Genomic DNA, 6391 nt, shown 5'->3' with positions numbered 1-6391 from the left:
TCCCTGTGGACGGAGCATACTTTGAGGGGGTCAGTGCGGTCAGCACGGAATAAAAACGCAGCATTGTTTTTATTAAAGGCATGCGCTCAGCAGGGAGCCCTGAGCCCTGTTTGTTCAGAGCTCAAGACCATCTCATGAAGCAAGAAATGGAGAGAGAGAGACACAGACAGAGAGGAAACTGAGGAAAATGGTAAACTGGGAGAAAGTGAGGGAGGATTCCCTTAGCCATAGTCTGATATTATAGGTCTGAGCCATAATAGCTACAGACAAATAAATAAATAACATAGCAAGAGATGACACCAGGACCACAGCTAAGAGTAACTGCGCAACAAAGCATCTTTGTTCTGGTAAAAGACTGAAAAGGAAAGTCTGAGTCAATAAAGGGTAGTTTGGGAGTGTTACTAAACAAGTCTTGTTGCCCCTGCCAACTTTTTAAATATTCACTTCAAGGACCCTCCTCACCGCCCCTATGCAACGTTGGAGGGGTGTTACAAACAAGCAATATACAGATTGGAAGGGGTGGGGGTGGGGAGGGGGATTGGACAGAACATTGACAACCTAAATAAACAGCTTTGCATAACATTAGGGGACGAATCCGCCAGCCACACAGAATTGCCATTCAAGAAGAGAGAATGAAGAACTGTGTCTAAATTCAAGTGAACATCCCATCCTTAATATTCCTAGCTTGGAACAGGCAAAGAGGGAGTGGGGGTTTCACCTACATCAAGAGAAAAGGAGCTAAACATGCTTTGGGGTTTGGCAGGTAGAAATAGCAACACATACATCTTCAACTAAAAAAACAAACAAACATTCTGAGTTCGATATAGCTCTTTTTTCTGTAGAACTTCATTGTATTAATGTAGCATGCTTTTGTAGTGCTAACATTTTAAAGTAAATAGTCAATTATTTAACATTTAAAGCAGGCAAAAGGTGTTGTTAATGAGATTGTGTTCATTGGCTAACTGACAAATGCATACCTACAGCAATTGCAACTGCAACCCAGCCCACATCCATGGATAGCCTTATCAGCTCAGAATACTGAATGGAGTATAACACTTGTGACCTAACTGTGAGTTCTTGTTGACAGCAATCATACTAGGTTGCCCTTTATCATCATCACCATTTATTTATATAGCGCCACTGATTCCACAGTGCTGTACAGAGAACTCACTCACATCAGTCCCTGCCCCATTGGAGCTTACAGTCTAAATTCCCTAACATAAACACACAGACAGACAGACAGACTAGGGGCAATTTTTGATAGCAGCCAATTAAACTGGAGTACCCGAAAGAAACCCATGCAAACACAGGAAGAACATACAAACTCCACACAGATAAGGCCATGGTTGGGAATTGAACTCATGACCACAGAGCTGTGAGGCAGGAGGGCTAACCACTTAGCCACCGTGCTGCCCTTTATATAGTCTACGTAAAGTTGAGGAAGAATTTGCAATAGAAGAGGTAAGTGATGTGGCAGGCCCTGAGATAAATTTGCATATTTACAGATAAAATACAATTCAATCCAACGCTTTCCAAGCTGACATATGTTTACATGAAATATACTACATTTTATATAATGCTGGCATTGAAGACTTCAGAGTTTTAATTTTTAAGCTGCTTAGTTAGTCAACAAAAAATATCACGGCATCTTCATTTTGTTTCTGTTTTTTACGCCGGCTAAAATATTACAACCATTTGCTACTTGTAATGTTTAATGGAAATGACGCACTTCTTCCACCGCTTGTAATACTCCCAGTAATTACATTTTAATGCTGCAGCAATTGTCCCTGAGACGGAGTTCCACATTACTATTCCTTTAAACTCAAGTTGCTGTCAGGTTCATGCAAATAAAAAATAACCTTTAGCTCCTATCAACGTTCCTTACTTCCCTGAAAACGTATCACCTTTGTTTTCCAAACCACTTCCCCTTGTTGTGTCTTGATAGCTGGCAAACCAAGAGAGCATTAAATGATTTCCTCTCTCCATTACAGCATGATTGCCTTCGGGTGCTGTAGTGATGATATCTCACTGCCAGGCTGGCTGACACCAGTGCGAGGATGGAATGTCTCATTGATGCTGGGGATGGGGGTTGTAATCCAGCCAGACGCCTGACAAGTAATAGTTTAGTTATGAATTTCACAATGAAATTTTTGAAAGGAGGTCATGAGGACTTCAAGAATGGCTTAAAGGGGCAAACGACCAGGAGACAAACACCTCTAGGAATTCAACAATGCACTAATATCCATCTCCCAGGGACAGTGTATTGTTATCATGTGTAACATTCACTAACATTTACATTAGTCCTCAGTAATTCTTGTATAAATGTATTTTAATATATTAGTACATTAATTGAATGCGCACACCTGTATTTCACTTGTATTTCACAGAATGCTGTAGCTGTTCTGTTCACCTTCTGGCAAATCCCCCCTCCGCTCACAAGATTGGCTGTAGACAGATATATATGAAATTAGGCATTTGGCAGCAGGACTATTATGATCCAATGTGGAACTTTTAAGAGATCAGCAACAGTTATAGAAAAATTTCCAGACAGAGGTTTCTTAATAATGACTGATCCCTTATGCTCCTCTAGATAAGAGTTATTTTAGAGAATAAGGTTGGGTACACACTACAGAAAGTTTCTCCCCTTGCCATATCGTTAACTATTTTACCAACATTTGAGTCCCGCTCAGCATGCCGATTCATGTGTACACACTGTACATGTTTTACACAATTACCTTCAGATCTGTGCTCTTCATCTGTCATAACCATTGGCTGAAAAGATCGTGGCTCTGTATACTCCATAGAGAACTATGGACACTGCCGGTCGTGAGTGTGTACACACTGCAGGATTGGAAAGACTTTGTTACATCGTTGAATGAGATTGTTTGTCCATTTGTAAAATCAAATGAAATGATATGATGTGCTTTGGAATGATAATTGTTCATCGTTGGAGCGTACACATTAATTTGTTAACAGACCAAACTGTCATTTATCGTGTAATTGGCCTGATAATCGTATGAAAAACCTGTAGTGTATACCCAGCCTAACTTGTTAAAGAGAGAGCAACTTATGAAAATGGTTGGTACACAAACATCTACTACGACTTATTTATTAAAGGGATCCCTTCTGTTACTGGACCAGAGCACTGGACAGGACATTCATATGGCATTACATGAGGTGTTATAGTAAGTGCTAAAATAGTCAAAATAGGAAACAGCTAAAATAGAAACACAGCTATGTATGCTACTACATGGCAACACAATGCCAACAAGAGTAAGGACTAGCACAAAATGAAAATGTAGGGTAACTGTGAAGTGTGTAAATATAATTCTTATCCACTGTGGACAGGAGGTCTGTAACACAGCGGAACCTGGTTATATTAGTCACACAACATAGCCTGTGCAAGATCGAATCACCCGCTGCAATGAGAGAGATTTCCCTAGAAATGGAAGATTGCAAACAGGTAAAAGGGGACTACTGATGGGCTGGGGAAACTGATGAAGGACAAAGGCTTGTACAAAAGTAACTATCCCTTTCTTCTTTGTATAATGAAAATTCTGATGTTTTTGGTTACGATACATAACAGGTACACAAATAACAGCAATGAGGACCAGACAGACTGGAGCAGGAAGTGCATTAAAATAGTTGTATTATGTGCAGTAGATATAGATTGATGTGAGTGAGTACAGCGCTGCGGAATTAGTGGTGCTATATAAATAGCTGATGATGATATAGTAAAATTTGGACAGTTTTATAAATGTCCCTCAGTCTGTGGAGTCTTACCTGAAAAGGGTTTTGGAAACATTTCATATGGGTTTTTCTGCTTGGATTGTTGGACCCAATACTACAAGAATAGCCATTAGGAACAAAGATGAAGGACTTGCGTTAGATAAGATGGCTTAGAAAAAACATCATGGTAATATGGGACTAAACTACAGGGTAATATGGGACTAAACTACAGCCTATTGTTTAAGTAAAGCCCTAAGCTGAGGGCAATTAAAATATCGTGTTATACTTCATCAGCACTGACCATTAGGGGTTAAACAATTTTGGCAGCCAGCCTATCACTCTGGGGGGAGAGTGGCTGTACAAGAGGTTATAAATTAGCTTAGATTAGTGGGCTGGCTCTCTCTTAGTTCTGGATGTCAGATACCTCCCTCCCGCCCGGCATTAGCTGGTCATGCTACGATTTAAGTCCTTGTCTTATGACAAGGCGCAGTGGGTAGGAGAGCAATGCAGTCAGCGACTAATCAAAGGTGCTACCGTTGAATTGGCCGCACGTCACTGCCCCTTTTGCAGTAACCTGACTCTTGGGCCTCTGGGGCGGTGGATATCCTGTCGTATGCGACAATGTGAGTCCAGAAGGGGGCAGTCACGATGACGCCAAGTTTAGTACCGGCCAATGGTAAAGACTTGGGATTCGTAAAGTCTTGGGACAGCGGTATTGAGTTTCACCTTACGCTGTATTGGTTTAAAGATTATTTGTTAGCTGACTGCTTTGCTCTCGTCGTCATTCAGAGTTTTAAATAAAATTTCCCATTAAATAAAACACACCCTTTTTGCCAAACTTATATCTGGTGTCCGTGTCGTTATTTTAGATAAGAAAGTTATTAGTGGTTAACCATAAGCTATAAGTGTAATCATAAAAGGCATTAACACTGAGCATTTTACAATTTGTTTGTTCTGTTGTTCCATTTCTAAATTCTACAATGTCCTACTAATAAACAGTTTACAAGAAATAAAAATGGTGATAGAAGACTGAATGAGATAGTCCACAGTATGCAGGGATACAGTGCTTGAATGTCAAATAAAATCTGGGATGACTTTTGGGATGGATGGTGAAATAGGTTAGCAGAACAACAGATGAAACAAAAAAAAAAGTAGAAACATGGAAGACAGAAAGAGGGGCAATTGTCCACGTCACTGTAAATAGCAGAGAGTACCAGCTATCCACAAATAACATAGCCATCTGTCAGCTCTTCGTGTGCAGCCAACATGCTCTACCACTCGTGTCTCTGTAACCCAAGTGTCTCCTTTCTCCCATGTTGTTGTAGCACTCACCTGTCACAGTTAAAGACTTCCACTGGAGAAAGGTGGCTTTTGACCATGTTACAGTGATCTGTGATACAGACAAACAGAAAGAATTTACATGGTGTGGGACAGCATAAAAAATATTGTAAGTAGACAGGAAACCTGAGGCTCGTTTTAACCATTTTCATGTCACAAAAGTTTGAGATTCCACAAATCATCTCTGCTAGGTGGCCAACCACACAGTCTACAACAGGTAAATCATCTCTGCTAGGTGGCCAACCACACAGTCTACAACAGGTAAATCATCTCTGCTAGGTGGCCAACCACACAGTCTACAACAGGTAAATCATCTCTGCTAGGTGGCCAACCACACAGTCTACAACAGGTAAATCATCTCTGCTAGGTGGACAACCACACAATCTACAACAGGTAAATCATCTCTGCTAGGTGGACAACCACACAGTCTACAACAGGTAAAGATTGCTACAATTCTATTTCCACTGCTCAGCATTTAGAAGACATCTTCATTACTGGAAAATATGTCAGTCAGCTAGAAACGTTCTACCCAGTGGTGTCCTTATGCAGATTTGCAGACAGTGAAAGTCTATGTAAATACAAGTCATCAGGCAACATGCAGCTTGGGAGAGAGAACACTATGACATCAAAGACTAGCAGGGCAGCTGTTTACTCACAGCTACAAAAGACGTGATCTAATTTAAGCTGTATAGGGCAACCTTTCATGTCTACCTCTCTGCAGGCTTTTTACAAGCTGTGTAGGGGTCCAACAGGTGAGTGTGCCCACACATCTCCTCTGCTGCATGTGCTGGCTGCACCAGGGACTCTTTCATTGTGTCCTCATACACTATAAACACATGGAACCCAGACGACATTAACTATGAAAGTAGAACATGCTGTGGACTATGTCACTGTACATATTAAGAGGGGTGAAAAAAATGAAACACACATAAATAAAGTTCCTGCATTTTTCATGCAGTTTTGGTGAATTCAGCTTAAAACTCACAGTGTGACTTAGTCTACAAATATGGAGGACTTTTTTATATAACAGTCTTTGTGGGTCCCTCACTTGGAACTCAAAATCTCCTGCACTGACTATTACAATTCACTTCCCCTTCTTTCCCTAATGACTTTCTAACCTACGCATACTTGCCAACTCTCCCTGATGTCCGGGAGACTCCCGAAATTTGGGTCAGTTACTGCTGGGTTTTTCCCAACTGCAAAGCACTGCAGAGTATGTTGGAGCTATATGAATAGATGTTGATAGGAAGAATAATGACAAAGGTACTTTAGTGACTTTGTTTTAAACAGAATCCAAGTTTATGAACTAAAGCAAATCTTCACT

The 6391-nt window shown here is 40.7% G+C and overlaps 1 long non-coding RNA gene across 1 annotated transcript; it reads right to left on the bottom strand.

Annotated features, from left to right (window-relative positions):
• Window positions 1–2770: 2770 nt before the first annotated feature.
• Window positions 2771–5149, bottom strand: LOC142160314 (uncharacterized). Its single transcript, XR_012693151.1, has 3 exons — window positions 5062–5149; window positions 3784–3844; window positions 2771–2841 (listed from the first exon to the last, which is right to left on the bottom strand). It is a non-coding gene; the product is annotated as an uncharacterized LOC142160314 (long non-coding RNA).
• Between the last annotated feature and the right edge of the window lie 1242 nt (window positions 5150–6391).

This window comes from Mixophyes fleayi, chromosome 6, assembly GCF_038048845.1.
Source record: "Mixophyes fleayi isolate aMixFle1 chromosome 6, aMixFle1.hap1, whole genome shotgun sequence".
NCBI lineage: Eukaryota > Metazoa > Chordata > Amphibia > Anura > Limnodynastidae > Mixophyes > Mixophyes fleayi.
Note: the sequence above shows the minus strand (reverse complement) of the source record. Positions and strands in the feature narration are given on the sequence as shown.